General features: G+C 41.6%; 1 long non-coding RNA gene across 2 annotated transcripts in view; it reads right to left on the reverse strand.

Annotated features, from left to right (window-relative positions):
* Positions 1-16,763, reverse strand: part of LOC309532033 — a 136,719-nt gene that overhangs the window by 46,086 nt on the left and 73,870 nt on the right. Inside the window, exon 4 of one of the 2 annotated variants that reach the window (XR_014219529.1) lies at positions 426-547. The exons of the other annotated variant lie outside the window; for it this stretch is intronic. This is a non-coding gene — a long non-coding RNA (uncharacterized lncRNA). Of the gene's footprint in view, positions 1-425; positions 548-16,763 lie in introns of those variants that run through there. 2 annotated transcript variants of the gene reach the window in all.

The raw sequence follows: 16,763 nt of genomic DNA on the forward strand, positions 1-16,763 counted from the left end.
AATGTATTTTAGTGGATACTTCAAAAAGTTATTCAAGTAACCATGCAATAGTCAATTAAAAAGTGTTTCAGTGCAAAGTATTGATAAAAATTGGTATTAAAACTGCACATTTCTTTCCTCACATTGATATGTCATGTCCCTTAGTACGGTTAGAACATAGCAAAATGCATACAAAAGGTACCTATCTCTCGAAAGTATGGGAATTCAGCTGAAATTCTGTGTGTAGTGTAGCTTATAGTGAAAGAGCAATGATTCAGTAGTGCTAGGAGCTTCCAATTTAGAAGCAAGATAAGAAAATGCATGGAATAAGGGGGAAATACTTTTAATATTTGTGCACCCTTTTCAGGGTCTGCTAGTAGTCTGTCCACAAGAATGCTGAAGACTTCCTTTTGTTTGCTTCATCTAGTCAATTCTTGGACAAGGACTTGTTTATTTTGAGAAGTATATTTTGCATGAGCAACATAGCACAAGAAAATTAATTGCTGCCTGGCAGATAGCTGGATTAGTCTTAGAGGCAATTCAAAAACTGGAAGTTTACTGCAGACATCTGGAAGGAAAACACATGAATATCTGTGTAAATGTTTTGTTCCCATTACTTCTTCCATTTGGTTGAACGTTTTGTCCATCAACACAGTTCTTTTCAAATCTGAATCAATGATATGTGAAGGCAATTTTGCAACTTCACTAAAGTAGAACTATTGACATTTCAATTACTTAGCAGCTATTTCACTACATTCTAAATATTTCGGTGTATTTTTCACACACACACAAGTTTTCATTCTGACTGTCAACACAGTATTCAAGGTGGTTTTCTCTCTTTTTCTTCTCTGTTTAGCAAATAACTTAAACCAACTCTAATTACTATCAATGTCCTCCCATCCCGAGACTTAAGGTTGCTTAGGTTCCCTGTCCAGTAATTTATATCTTAACCATGTAGTCAACAGTGGTCTGACTAACCTCCTGGGGGACTCGAAAGGCAGCTTATAAATGTTTGAGTAGATAGATAGGTGGAGAACCTGGAATGAGTTCTCATTACCGTTGTTGGCTTGAAGACCAACTCAGTGGCTGGCTTGTAGAAAACGCTGGATGCATTTAGGTTTTTAAGGCTGTATTCCTTTGCCCACCTACCTGTCATTAAGCCCCACTGAACTTAATTTGGCTTACTGATATTCTGAAGAGGCATGTATGAAACTGCACTGTAAAGCACTAAAAAGATTTGCAAAACCTGTAAACTCAACAGTTGTGACAGAGGAAGAGAGTCTCTCTCTCTCTCTCTCTCTCTCTCTCCCAATCTCATCTCATTCAGCCCCACTTAGTATAACAAATCTTTATTTTGCTGATTTTTTTTTTACCAGTTAATATTCTGGAAAATTGGAGTTGCCTATATCCCCCCTCCCCCACCCACCAATATAGTAAGAGATTAAATCCATCTCTTGGGATTTCCAGTGCAATCATATTATTCTGCTTTCATATTAAATAACTAATCAATTTAATGAAAATGGAGACAAAGTCTAATATTACAGTCCAAACATTGTACTGAAGCTATTTAATATATTCTAACAAATTAAAGTGATTTAGGCAAAAGCTGCATAACTGACCTTGCTGTAGAGGAAATCTCTAGAACTAGAACATCATTAAAGGCTATGGAGCCATAGTATAAATACTAATTTTTATGTCTTTTGTATTACATAGGTTTGCGCAGAATTAAACTAAATAGTTACAGGAAGCCAATATTATTTGAGTGTAGAGACTTGGGAGTTATAAATAAAATCCCTATTTATACTATGCAAACTATGCATGCATTTACTGAATAAAGAAAAACCCATTACAGCTAAAGAACTAATTATAGGGCCAGCTCTAGGATTTGTCTTGTCTTTATAAATGAACTGTTCATTTCAATGAATTGTTTCATTGCCACCCCAACTTTATTCTATCAGTTCTGCCCCTTGCTTCCTCTTTTTCTTCCTTTCTTTCAGCAGACATACATAGGATTGCACTGTTGTGCTATGCCATATTCTGTTCCCTGGAGCCTTTGACACACTGCTGAGATTTTCAAGTGATTGTCTTATGCCAAGCTTCAGCACAGCCAACACAAGACATTTTGCCACAGATGTCATTCCCCTAAAAGCTCAAGCTGTAGACACTGACACAACACATTTTGACATGAGAAAACACTACCTGGATATATAGCCACAGGATCTGCTCTCTGCACATAGACAAAGGCAGCTTCTCACAAATGCAAATTGGTGTTCTCTTGAAGCGCAGCTCCAGGTACTGTCTCTATGGATTACCTTAAAAAGTGGATATGGTTTGTGAGGGAAGGAATAGTCTATGAACCACCTAACACTTTCTCTGCTGATCCACGTAGTCCAGCATTCTCCACCATGGCAGGTCCCTAGCATCCAGTACTCAGCATTTGGTATTCAGATATACTGTTTGTAAACACGGAGGTTCTATTTATCTGTCATGGCTAATATCTCCTAGATCGGCCCTCCTCCATTAATTTGTCCAATTCCAAGCCACCCAAGCCAGTAGCCATCACATCTGGCAACAACGTATTGCGAAAAGATAATGTGTTATGTGGGAAAGTATTTTCTGTCTGTCCTCAATCTGCCTCCCTGCCCAGAAAACTCACTGGCTTGACCCTACATTTGAGATACATCTACAATCAAAAGAATAGGTGTTTGGAGACGAGTAATCAGGCCATATTGGCAAAGAAGATTGAGTACTAGGGAAATGGTCAAAGATGTGTATAGAATCTGACTCAGAGGGCTCCCTAGCCTAGCCCTGTTGCCTGAAGCTTACTGAGTATATCACTCACCCAAGTCAGCCAGTTTCTCTTTGTATGAAAGCCCAAAAACAGCAGATATACTTCACTGACCTGCCCAATGAGCTCCCACTTTGCTTTTTCTGCTTCAGCTAATCACCCTCTGAACTCCTTCCAGCGACATCTCTCCAGTTCAAGTGCATATGTGCAGACAGGTAACACTCTCTCTCTCCCTCTCAGAGTCCAGCTCTTCATCTCATTCACAGGCTGAGATCCTATGCACACGAACCTGCAAGTAAGCTCCATTGAATACAATGGGGCTTTGCTTAGAAAGATGCATACTTCTGCCATCCCCATGCACACCCTCCAACATGCCTCACATTACTGAAAATTAGCCAAATATTAAATAGAGCAGGTTGTACTAAGGTGTCTGCAACAATGGATCACTAAGAAGAACCCATTTGTTTTAAGAGCAAACTGAACGAGACAAAATTGCTCCAAAAGACCATATCTTCTCACAACCTGCACTGATGAACAGAAGCTCTAATTGCTAATTGTGGAGATATAGCCGATTTAGTTGAAAATTGGTATCACTATCCTTTATAATAGTCAGAAAACAGCATTTAGGGGAACAAATTAAATAGGCACATATAATTTTGTTTTAATGGATAAAGTGATGGTGTTTGAAATGGAAAATGTAAGACTGACTTGCCTTTGGCATGATTTTTGCAATGGGAGCGCCTAATACCTAAAATCAGCTCTGATGATGAACGGAGATTAAAAACAAAGGCAATGAAAATGTTGGTATTCTACAAAATAACTTTTTCATGAGATAACAGTATATGAAGATGAGATAGTGGTAAACTTAGTAGTTTCAGTTCAGGCTTCAGCATATGAATGAAGCCAGTACCTGTTTCATTTCATTAATGTGCTGATGGATAAGACCAGCTAATTTTGATTAGGAACAGATTCTGAGCTACTGTCTCACTTACAGGAGAAGGTACTCCTTAATGGAGCTGAAATATAGCATTAGTACAGAAAAAATACACTATCAGTCACTTCCTATCAAGGACAGCTAATAAAGTTCCCACCAGATGTTGTTACGACTCCCATCAGCCCCAGCCAGCATGGCCAATAGCCCATAGCTGTCAACTTACAGATTTGAAAATAAGGGACCAGCAGCCTTGAAAATAAGGGACCAGCAGCAAAAATAAGGGATTTTAGTCAACCAGTTAAAAGGGACCAGATAATTTTGGAGAGCAGCACCAGTTTTTAGCCCTTCGTTTCCAGAGGTTGCTGCTCAAGACACCAGCCGATGAAACACTGCAATTAAATAACTACAAGCAGCAACCACTTTTCGCGCAAAACGAAGTCCAAGCTACGAAGATGCTGCTGCAGTTCTGTATCTTTTCTCTTGTGCTCCATCTGCAGCTCTCAATTCCATCAGGTGGGGCGGGAGGAGGGGGGGGAAATAGTGCCCGAAGTAAACCCGCAGATCAGACCATCTATGCTGGTCTACCACTACAAACCTATGGGAGAAGCGCTTGCGGTCCTTCCCTTGTAGCCCTTGGAACACCTGCCCGCACCTCCGCCTCCTCCTCTCCCTCCTCTCTCTGAACTGCTTTCTCTATGGTTGCCCTTGCTGTCCTCTCAAGGCTCCTCAGCAATTCTTAGACTATGCCGGGCTGCCCATCTCATTCGGGTCCTTTGGCGGCACAGCCGCAGTATGGCCTAGCGGGAGCAGCGGTGATGGGCAGAGGGGAGGCCCCAGGCAGAGACGCTCAGTTCGGCGGCCACGAGGAGGATGGTGGCAGAATGGCCCGAGGCTCCCACCAGTCCTGGCAGGGAGGGGTTCCCGGGGGCCGAGGCTGGTGAGAGGAGGCCGGAGAGGGGCGGGCCGGGCAGCCAAGCAACACAGTTGGAGCCTTCCTCCTCCCTGGCCGGCAGGGAGAGAGGGAGAAGAGCTGCTTCCTTTGAAACCCGGGAAATTTAAGGGACATCAATCAATAAAGGACAGCAGCAGGGCATGGGGCTGGGATAAGGGACTGTCCCTCCAAATAAGGGACGCTTGACAGCTATGCAATAGCCATGGATGAGGAAGTTATAGTCAAGAAACATTTAGTGGGCACCACATTGGCTATCCTTGGTTACATATCTTTTGATACTGAAGGTAAAGGCCATATATTTAAAGAACCCCTGACAAAAAAAAGAATCCCAGGAACTGTAGTTTTCATCCAAAGAGCCACAATTCCCAATACCTTTCATATACTACAGTTCCCAGGATTTTTATATTCCATTTACTCTCAAAAGTGACCGAGTTTCAGACTGTCAAATAATCTGACTAAGGGGCAAATGTCTTTCCTCTTCCCCATGCTCCTTTGTGATGTCCAAAGTGAAACTTTCATCCCGCCTGCCGCCATCCCCCGCCATAGTGCGACACACTGACTTGCAATGCTGGACAGCTTGTGCATGTCTTTGCAGGGCAAGGCACAAAAGTTATATTTTGGAATTTGCAAATGACGTAACACAAACACACAGTGGAAGTTACTTCCACAACATGGGAGTGGGGAAGCAAATATGTGGCAGCAGGAGCATTTCTTTAGTAACATAAACAAATAAACTCTTAATAGGCATATGGAGCTTGAGGATGTAAAAGTCCACTTTTTGGGGTGCTATGCACCAAAATGGACAGAGCTTTAGCAGGTGCAGTCATAATAATCATCCTCAAAGTACTATGTGAGTCAATTAAAGCAGTGAGCAAATAGCCTCTTGATATTCTCCACCCTATTTGTAGCCAGATAAATTACACGGGGTAGGGGCACATCATTTCATTACATTTCTCAGATAGTCATTACCATCAGCAGTGGCTGCCGCAGAGCTTCTCTCCCTTTTCCTATCTCTTCCCATTCCCCCCCCCCCAAATTGCTACTGCCACAAGTAACAGAAACAGTCAGGCCACTATTGCTGCATTCACTGAAATGCCAGATTCACATCATCAGCTTAAAATGCAGTGAGGTCACTTCCTCCCACTGCATTTCAAGTCACACTTGTGCAATGTTGTTCACATCAGAGAGGGGGGCGGGAATGTCTTCATGTGACCCACATGGCCTTTTGGGTTTCCCTGCCTCTGCAACTCTCTCCCTCCACAGCTCCAACTGATGTGTGCTCATCTGTGTGTGTGCAACTGCTGTCTCAAATGCACACACCTTTCTTAAGAAGGAAGTGGATGCTGCTTACGTTTTCAAGTCAAATTGAAAATGATTTGAGAAAAATGCAGCAGTTGCCAATAAACTATAGGACTGATATTAATTGTGGCTAATGAGTGAACTGGATGAGTAGTAAGTGGTCGTGTGAACATGCCCCTAGTGCCATTCCAGGGTGCTTTGGGGAAGATGATGGCAACCCGCAACATAAAAAAAAATGGTGGAGAAAATTATGTGAAGTGTTCTTTGCTTTTTAGAAAAAGACAAATCTCAATTTCTCTCTCCCTCAAAAAAAGGTCTTAGAAATTTCAGCTCAGTTCTCAGTGGGACACACTGGTGGGTGGTAGTTCTGTCTCTTTAAAACTTCTTATAGGAAGAAAAGCCTGTCCTTTTTGGAATATGTTCATCTTATTTATCACTCTATAATGTCGGCCACCTTATGATTTACATGGGGAATTTCACTTTGTTCCTAGAAAAGTGAAAGAAAGGAAATTGAATATTTGAGAGACAAAAGAGTGGCAGCAGGGGCAAAGAGTGACTGCAGCTTGTGCATAGCTATGAAAGGAATGCATCTGAGTTTTGTTGGAAAGACAACATTTGCAGTTCCATGGGGAGCAAGTGCTTTGCACTTCTGCTAGAGTGAGCCCCATCTGGGCTGAGAAAATGATCAACAGTGACAAGCTTCTGGGAAAAGCCTTGTCATGTTCTCCCAGCTGCAGGAAGAAATTATGATCTGGGGCTGCTTGAGGGAAAATATGTGCAAAGTGCCTCCTAAAAACCTAGCACACTTTGCTTTTTGAGAAAGAAAAAACCTGCTAAAGTAATTGATGTGCGGGGAAACACAAGAATACATGATCTCCTTGCCTAGCGAACATCCAGTAACCTATATTCAAATTTTTATTTTTATTTTGTTAGGGTTTTGTGTGTCACTGCAACAATCTGCCTTTATCAATGGATACGGCTGGGGGAGGCCAACGTCAACCACAAAATATATTTTCAGAAGATAGAAAAGTAGTGTCATGAAACTGAGAAAACTGAAGAAGGTAAAGGATGAATTTACCAGGCAGAAGTGCTACAATAGTAGGGGTAGTAATTAGTGAGGGCAGAGACAGCCTTGCCCCGCCCCTCTCATTTTTAAATTTACATGTGATTATTGCACCAAATGGCTGTTTTGTAATATACTGCAACCAGAACTGACTGTGTTTTATCAGAACTAAACAGCACAGAACATATTATAGAGTACTGAGCACATGAGCACCAGCAGAGTTGAGAATTAATTAGTTAGAATTAGGGATAGAATCAGTTTGCGTTCACTCAATTTTTCCAGTCTTAAATTGCAGCATTTTGTGAACTTTTTTTACTGAAAACTCAACACTTTACTGTGAACCCCTTCTAATAAGCACATTTTTATATGCAGTTTTGATTAACAAAAACATTTTTTCAAGCAATTCCCGCCCCCCCAATAGAATGTACTTTTGTATGTTATCTTCACTAATGTCTTCATTTTATTGCAACTTTCCCCCAAGATATGCATTTTTGTAAACAGTGTTTGGTCAGAGAACTACACTGCAAAATTCAGATAATGTAAGCATAAATTTCATAGGCTAGCTATGCTTCGCTTTGCATAGTGTTTCGGAAAGTGGGAGTCTGATATTTGGCTTTAAATGCACACAGAATCAAATTAGAATGGAGCACTCTGTTAGATCACTTAGAAGGATCTAGGCAGAGCTTAGGAAGGCAGAGGCAACTGCACTCCTGGGTCCAAGGTCAAGAATCATAGAATCATAGAATCATAGAATCATAGAATCATAGAGTTGGAAGAGACCACAAGGGCCATCGAGTCCAACCCCCTGCCAAGCAGGAAACACCATCAGAGCACTCCTGACATATGGTTGTCAAGCCTCTGCTTAAAGACCTCCAAAGGAGGAGACTCCACCACACTCCTGGGCAGCAAATTCCACTGTCGAACAGCTCTTACTGTCAGGAAGTTCTTCCTAATGTTTAGGTGGAATCTTCTTTCTTGTAGTTTGGATCCATTGCTCCGTGTCCGCTTCTCTGGAGCAGCATAAAACAACCTTTCTCCCTCCTCTATGTGACATCCTTTTATATATTTGAACATGGCTATCATATCACCCCTTAACCTCCTCTTCTCCAGGCTAAACATGCCCAGCTCCCTTAGCCTCCCTTAGTCTCCCTTAGAGACTACTCAAGAAGGCTGCAAGAGGGTTGCAGAGCAGCAGCAACCAGACAGGTGGACAAAACAGAAAGTTGGAAAACTCAGAAGCAGAGAGGCAGGAAGTCCAGAAGAAAGGTGAGCAAGCTAACAAACATCTAAGGAGTTGGCACACAGACAAGACCTTACATGGAGGCTGCAGGGCCATTTATCTGAACTAGGCCTATTTCTTACCTCTGTTATTCACAGAGAATGGTGTTTTTTTAAAGATACAATAGATCCTGTACCCTAGTCTCTGTCCTTATAAATGGTTTAGCAATGCCTGACTTCCTTCAGCAAACCAGTAATGCTGATGCACAATACTTCCTGAATTAAATGTAGGCTAATACTGGTACTGCTTAAGCCTGATGGTAGTGAATGTGTTTGAGCAGACTCCATCTCAGAGTCCATTTGCTATTAACAAAGCAAATTATAATTAGTAATTTGCCTTGTGGGGCACTGACATACTTAGATTGCTGCTGCCTCCCAAGTGATAACGCCACCTGTTTGGTTATAATAATATCATTCCAAGGCTTTCCAATGAATGAATAAGGACAAGGAAAAGTATTCTTGGTCTTGCCTATTTATAAATGCTTTGCTCCTGCGAGTTAGCCTTGTCAAATTTGATTCTCATGAAATGCTTTGGAAAATACCCAGCATGCCGCAGCCTCAATATAGACTGAGAAGATACTAAATGTATGTGAGGCACTGCAGCCAACCAGTTCCCTCCCTCGCCCCTTCTATTTATCTAAATGAAATAAAATTCTTCTCTGTAGAAGGCTCAAAGTGGAACAGAAAGGGATATTCAGATGTGGGGGCTGGCAAAGGAAGAATAAGTTCTTGATCCAGGGAATCTATATCTCTATAGTTCTATAGCTGTGACTTTGCATTTATGTGCCGAACTTAAGTGCTCTCACTCCTACAAAAAAATAAAAGGCAGCAGAAAGAGTTTCATTGTAATGTTTCTGTGGGGATGGGAACATTTGCAGAGGATAATTTATAGGGTACTTAACTCTTCCTCACTTGCCAATACTCCACAGCAAATGCTCACTTTTCTGGAAATGTTCAAGTGTCTGAAACCAGACGTAAGCTCAGCTGGAGGGGCAAAAGCCTCAGTTGCTATTTGCAGGGAGGAGTCAGTAGGTTTGATTGATTGATTCTGCTCTGCGGGTGCTCTCTTGCCCCAATGTTTGCATTGCCTTTTAAAATACAGTGCATGCTTTTGCCCTTAATCCCAGAATTCACTGAACTTGCTTCATCATATACCTGCATTTCACCTGCTTATTTCAGGAACACATAGCTCAGAATTCCATATATTTGTGGTTAAATCCCAGAAGCTGTAAACATTGAACATTTTGGTCATCTAACACACACATAGCCAGTGGGGAAAGAGATTTGGATGCCCATGGTGTTTGAGGAGTATGAGCACGTACAGTTTTTTGGGGGGGAGTACAACCATTTTTGCAAGCATTAAAACAATTCTGGCAGGTAATTCAGATGGCAGAACACTGGAAACCTTCAGATACTTTGGGGGTTCCATGGGCAGGAGACAAGTGAAAGGTTCTGTAATCGAGGGGGGGGTAAATAATCTTTTTACAGTGGTACCTCGAGTTAAGTACTTAATTCGTTCCGGAGGTCCGTTCTTAACCTGAAACTGTTCTTAACCTGAAGCACCACTTTAGCTAATGGGGCCTCCTGCTGCTGCCGCACCACCGGAGCACGATTTCTGTTCTCATCCTGAAGCAAAGTTCTTAACCTGAAGCACTATTTCTGGGTTAGTGGAGTCTGTAACCTGAAGCGTATGTAACTCAAGGTACCACTGTACTTTCTTCCAGACTAGGCATACCAAAGGCTAAGTTCTACCCTTTAGACTCCCTCTAGCCCTGGAGTACTTTCCAGGAATCCAAGGCAAATACAGACATACATATTGCGCTTTGCAGATATCGTTCCTCGCGAAGGAGCAGCTGCAAGCAGCCCAGTCACTTCCAGAGAAAGGAAGCTCCCTGCACCCTGCCCCTTGCCACTGCCCCTCTTCTGGTCACAGGAGTGGAGCTAGCTAGAGGCAGGTTTCAGGGGGGAATCTGGCTTAACAGACTATGGTATAGTGTAAACGTAACTTTTATATGCACTGGGAAACAATATATATGTGTGTGTGACTCACTTTATTTCAATATCTCTGAGTTGTGCCTGTAACTATAAGGGAAACCAGAGTCAGCACTCAGCTCACTTCTCTCTCCCTGGAGACTAATGAAGCTTACGTTTCTCAATCCAGCCTTACTCAATTTACAAGGGGAACAGAAAATAGCACCCACCTTACCTGTCTCTCTCCAGAGACCACTGGAAATTCTTTCCCCTAACTAACCCCACTCATAGCATGACTAGGCACAGGAGGGGTTAGAATAATCCTTAGACCTTTGACATGAATACACCCAAGGCACCAACAGCCAAATTATAGGAGGTTTATTCAGAATAAATATGAAGAAAGGGAGAGGACAGATGAAGAGGCAGAATGTTGCTTCAAGAAATTAACAAGAGTAGCACTGCTGGTGGTCAAGTGAGATGATGGACTTTGAGGGACATGGAGTGACGAAGGACCATTTTGATCCAGGTGGGTTTTGACTGAAAGCTGGCTGTGTCCCACCAGTCACAAGTCAGTCACAACCATCAGGTGATTTTACACCTTTTGGAAGCTGGGAAATGGCCATCATGGTGTTAATGATTTCTCCATCTCTCTGGCAGACAGAAACTGATACTTTGTGTATTCAGGGAATGACACTATGTGGGAATGTTAAAGATAGTAGGAAAGGATATATTGAATAAGTATTATCCTTCCTTCACTCACCCTAATGAAGTGATGTAGCAGAGCAGAATCCCTTCAATATAGCTGGAGACTAGTTTGCAGATTCATTTGAATCTCTTAGTTAAGATTATTTCCTAGTGTTCCCTTCATTCCTTCTTAAAAGAATAGAGACACAAGAGTAAAGTAACAGTTTGTTTCTGAGTAAAGTAACAAAAAGTTTACTCACATTTCAGTTCACGATACGATTCCTGAAAGGCAGACTTTACTTGGTAGTTACATAAAGAAACTATGAGTTCATCTCATAGGGAGAGTGAACTTCTGCTGCTGGCTGAGAGCCAGAAGACAGCTAAATTACATTAAGATAACAAAATGGTTGCAAGAAAGCAACATGGCAGCAAAAGAGCAACAAGCAAGAGAGTGAGTGAAGCAAAATGAACTAGATTGAGAAAATGGCGGCATGACTCAGCTGTTTTATGGAGTCAGCCAGAGCCATGCCCATCTCCCAGATCACATGCAGGGGGAGGATGCTCCAGACCACTGGAACAGGAAGTTACACTGACTGGATGTCCTCCTGCCTGTGCCCCCTCTAGGGAAATAAGGAATGTTGCTTTTGACTGTACCAATGGATTACATCCCACACATCACCTCTCTGCTAAGGAAAACAAGAGATCCTGGCCCTTACTGCGAGTACTAGAAAATAAATTTTTGGTAGTCAGGAGAGTTTTGCTACACAGAATAAGGAAAATGGAAAGAGAGTTAGGTGTTGAATTTAGATGAGTTATTTGCTAGTTATTAAGTTTACTCTCCAGCTAATTTAAGTTTGACACACCTTCTGTAAAATACAATATGATTTGTTAAGCTATACAAAGCATCCTGGTATATTTCTAAATTCTATCATTAAAAAATAAAAAGAATTGATATTTCATGAAAAGTTATTATGGTGACTTGCTGTATTGTTGCTATTTCCTTGTGCTGTTCTTATAAATGTTTTATCTTGTACACTGCTTTGATGGCTTTATGCGATGAAGCAGTCTATAAATTTGTTAAATTACACACACACACACACACACACACATATGCGCTGTGATATATGCTATAGTATCCCCACTCCCCACCTCGACTACCTTAATGCTTTTAGTAGTTCTCCATTGTCAAGAGGCTCTGTAGTGGTGCGCATTTAAAAGCCACAAATTGTGTTATTCCAGCTCCATTACATCCTTATCTTCAGTTCTCAGGAGCCGCCGGTGTGCTGAGAAGGGGCTCCTCAAGTTCACTCTTGCAGCAGGCCAGCCCAGGATTAAGCTTAAGCTGCCAAATGTACTATAGGGGCACAACTGCTGATCAGGTGTGAAATGCTTGGGCTGCTGCAGGTAAGATAAATGTGCTAAACTGAGAGTGACAACTCAACTAACTGCCAAAACAGAGAGCCAGTTGGCACAAAAGAGGAGAAAGCCAAGCTGAGAATACTGTTTGTGTAACCTCAAGAAACAGAAAACTAAGGAAGCCCTAGTTTTCTGGGCTTCTGGACTTCTTTAAGAGTCCACAGATTTAAAAAGGGGACATGTGCTTACAGATCCTTTCTCTTATCGGACACCACTCCTGAATACTCTACTTTAAAAACCAATACGGTGTTGGTTCTTTTGGTTAAAAATACAGGGGGGGCGTTACAGGGTAAAGCCAGCTAGCACACCCTCCTCCCCCTGCCCAAGAAAAACAATGTGTAGATTTATCCTCACAGGGAGAATCCCCTTGTGCACATCCCTGTATGTGCATAGGGTCATGTCACACAGGTACTGAACCCACTGCCAATGAGAGAGCTTGGCAGACATACCCATTGGTACATACATATAACACTGCAACCCCTCAAACCATGCTTTCAATACCTGAGTGAGTTCCTGTGGATGTGAAATCCAGTTGAAAACAGAGGACTCTCACATGTAAAGCCTATTGAAATATGCTTTTAAAATAAATTTCTAAAGGAGAACAGTGAATGAGTTGGCTGGATTGCCACAGGGTGTATTTTCCAAAGCTCTGGGGCCAGCACTGCAGAGGCTCTGTCACAATATGATGTGATCAATATGGTTTTTCTATATGTTTTTTGCCATGCATGACTTGTTTGAGTAAAGGGTTTTACTGTACTTTACTGTATTGAGTGAAGAGTGGGAAAAGTTGTCTTGATTGCATGCAGGTCATCAATATGGGCAGTGAATATTTCAGGCCAGGTTCTAAAGAGATCTGTGAGCACCCACAAGTGCTTCTGAGGCATTTCTAATTCCTGCTGCTGCTCACAATCCTGTGTGCCACATCAGAGACCATTTCCACAGTTCCCAAGAGTTTGGGAGCATCTTCTTGTGAGGCACAAAGGGGATGGAAAGGAAAGCTTGGAAGCCTTGAAAAACACATAGGAGATCTCATTGGATTCCAACCTCAGTCTTTTTGGTTCAACTGGAATTCCCTTAAACATAGCTTGCACCATTTTTTGAAGTGCATTTGGTCTGGAAGGAAACTAAAATGTACGATTAATGGTAGTTTAAAAGCCTGGGCCAGGATCCAAAAAAAACCCCCTTCTGAAACAGGGTTTGTAAGTTAAGAGAACGTTAGCTTTGTGTTTCTTGAACAACTGCTTCTCCCACCACTGCCAAACCTCCCACCTCTGTCCTATGCTACATAGAAATTTGCTTTTGAAACAGATTTTCAAGAGCAGAAGAAATGTCAGCAGTTCCCCTGAGCTCATGGAAGCATGTTGAATGAGCTTGTGGCTATTTGCACTTGCTGTGGTTTTCAGTTAATGTAAGTAAGGCAGCTCTTCTGAATGGGGAAGGGCCATTCCTCAGTGGCAGAGCACATGCTTAGCCAAATCCAGTCCTTGGCCTCTCTTCGGAGGGTCATGAAAAACCCCTGACAGAACCCTTGGGAAGCCACTGTCACTCACTAAACTAAAGAACACTGAGCGAGAACAAAAAAGAATTATAATTGCTGCTAACCAGTTTACTACAGAGTAAATTTTGTGGACAAGAGTCTACTAAGCTGGATGACAGTGTGACAAAATATAAGCAGTTTTCTGTGTTCCAAAAAAAAAGTTATTTTGAATTTAATTAGCACATTTATACTAGCCAATAGCTCTGATCATGAGCTACTCATATGTAAGGCATAGGATATGGAATGGGGATGAGGAACCGGTAGACTTCCAGATGCTGTTGAACTCCAATTCCCATCAGCCCCTGCTAGCATGGCCAATAGTCAGGGATTATGGTGGTTGTAGTTCAGCAACATCTGGAGGACACCTGGTTCCCCATTCCTAAGGTGTATAGCATGGAGCAAGGCTGCATGTTTAGCCTCACCCCTGACATCATACCGTATTTTTTCAACAACCATGTGTGGTGTATAGCTATTTGTAAAGAAAGCCTAGTATGCTCCTGATTAGGTGTTCGAATTGAACAGGAGCTAACACATCGGATTTCCTATGCACAACAAAAAAGCAGGTGCAATATCAGGGCTCTACACACTATGTACGTGCACTTTATACATGACTTGTGAATGGATAGGGCTAGTATCACTTCCTAATTTGAAAGAAATAGCAGTTCTCTTTTTTCATTTTGGCACCAAGTTAATACCCTGAAAATGGCTGGATTCTATTTTCTTGTGAACATAAACAATCATGTGGGTGCAGGCAGATGTGTTGCTGTTGGGTGCTAAGCTAACATAAATGCTCAAATAATTAAGCACTTTTTTTAGTCTTTAAGTTTCAGGGATAATGCTGGGAAAAAACAATTAAAGCTTCCTAGCACAAAAGCATTCTTATACTTCATTCCTTAATTAAAAGGGCAAAGATAGCTATGTTAGTACTACATTATTGTTGGTAATTAATGAATTAATTATCTTTAGCCTTTGGGTAGATAGTCTAAGTATGTTACTTAGTGATATCAATGGGATTTACTTTCAAGTAAATGTGTTTAGGATTGGTATGCAGGATAGATATCTAGTTAGTAAAGCTGAAAATACAAATTATTCATAAAATATAGCAAACCACTTTGGGTTTAGCTGTTTATAACATGGGTAGGCAAACTAAGGCCCGGAGGCCGGATCCAGCCCAATTGCCTTCAAACTCCGGCCTGCGGACGGTCCGAGAATCAGCATGTTTTCACATGAATAGAATGTGTCCTTTTATTTAAAATGCATCTCTGGGTTATTTGTGGGGCATAGGAATTCATTCACCCCCCCCCCAAAAAAAAAATATTGTTTGGCTCCCCCACAAGGTCTGAGGGAAAGTGGACTGGCCCCCTGCTGAAAAAGTTTGCTAACTCCTGGTTTAGATCAATCATTAAGCAATATGTTTCTATATATATGAAACTGAGTGTCTTCTTTACAACAAACCTTGGTTATAGCTCATGGCTAGAGAGGAAGGGGTGTAGGTATTTCAATAAAAAGGTAAAGAGCAGAGTTGACATTCTGTAGGCATTTGTTAGAGTTGCTGTAAGTCTTCCTCTGATGCACACAAAGAGGTCACAGTGGTTGTGCTAATGGTCTTTGCCTTACTTCCCTTTGTCTAAATCAGGAAGGAGGAATTCCTCTACCTGTTCCATTGGCAATTAGCCATTGGTGTCCTTTCAGAGAGCATTGAATGGAACCCTCTGCAGTGGTGATTTATGATTTCAAACTGCCTCTATCCAAATAAATAATAAGCACTACAAATTTACAATTGAGTGTCTATTGATTATGTAATTGAAGGCATGTTTCATTGTGACAAATTCAGATCCTTTTAGTTGTGCTAACTAAAACAATAATGTCATAATGTGCTGTTTTATACCCAGTTTTGAGGCTACTGAGTCATAATTGGCTTAATCTGGAACCAGAACTACTTAAGTCATAGTGCAAGATGAATTCGCAAGTAACTAAAAATATACTGCCTTGGCTCTGTGAATAAAATGTCATAGAATGACAAAGTATAGGAATATATTTGCTGGAAGACTCAATCTCTGCATAATGATACCTATTCCTACAGCACTGTAGAAATTGAGAGGGGAAAACCATAAGCCACCAAATGGTGAGCACAGGTATTTCACTATTATTCCCAGTCAATTACCATATTTTTCGCTCTATAAGATGCACCAGACCACAAGACGCACCTAGATTTTGGAGGAGGAAAACAAGAAAAAAATTATTCTGAATCCCAGAAGCCAAAACAGCAAGAGGGATCGCTGCGCAGTGAAAGCAGCGATCCCTCTTGCTGTTCTGGCTTCTGGGATAGCTACGCAGCCTGCATTCGCTCCATAAGACGCACACACATTTCCCCTTACTTTTTAGAAGGGAAAAAGTGAGTCTTATAGCAAAAAATACGGTATTCACTCTCTGGGTGGAACAGCAATGTTCTATGTGACATGTGAAGGAACAAACTGATATCTGGTACACTCTGAGTTCATCTCCAGCTCCTCACAGTAGGAATCCAGCTAGTAGCCATTGATAGCCTTATCTCCCAATAGTTTGTCTAATCTTATTTTAAAGACATCCAAGTTGGTGGTTATCACTACATCTTGTGAGAGGGAATTCCACAGCTTAACTAGGTGCGGTGTGAAGAAGTACTTCCTGTTCTTTATCCTCAGTTTTCCAACATTCAGTTTCATGGGATGGACCTCAGGTCCCAGTATTATGAAAAAAGGGTGAAACTGTAGCCACTTTTCCTACATAATTCTATCCACCACTATTGGACTACCCCCTCAATCTCCATTTTTCTAAAATAGAAAGTCCCAAATATTGTAACCTTTTAAGTTGTTGTGAACCACA

This window comes from Podarcis vaucheri, assembly GCF_965113315.1.
Source record: "Podarcis vaucheri genome assembly, chromosome: 5".
NCBI lineage: Eukaryota > Metazoa > Chordata > Lepidosauria > Squamata > Lacertidae > Podarcis > Podarcis vaucheri.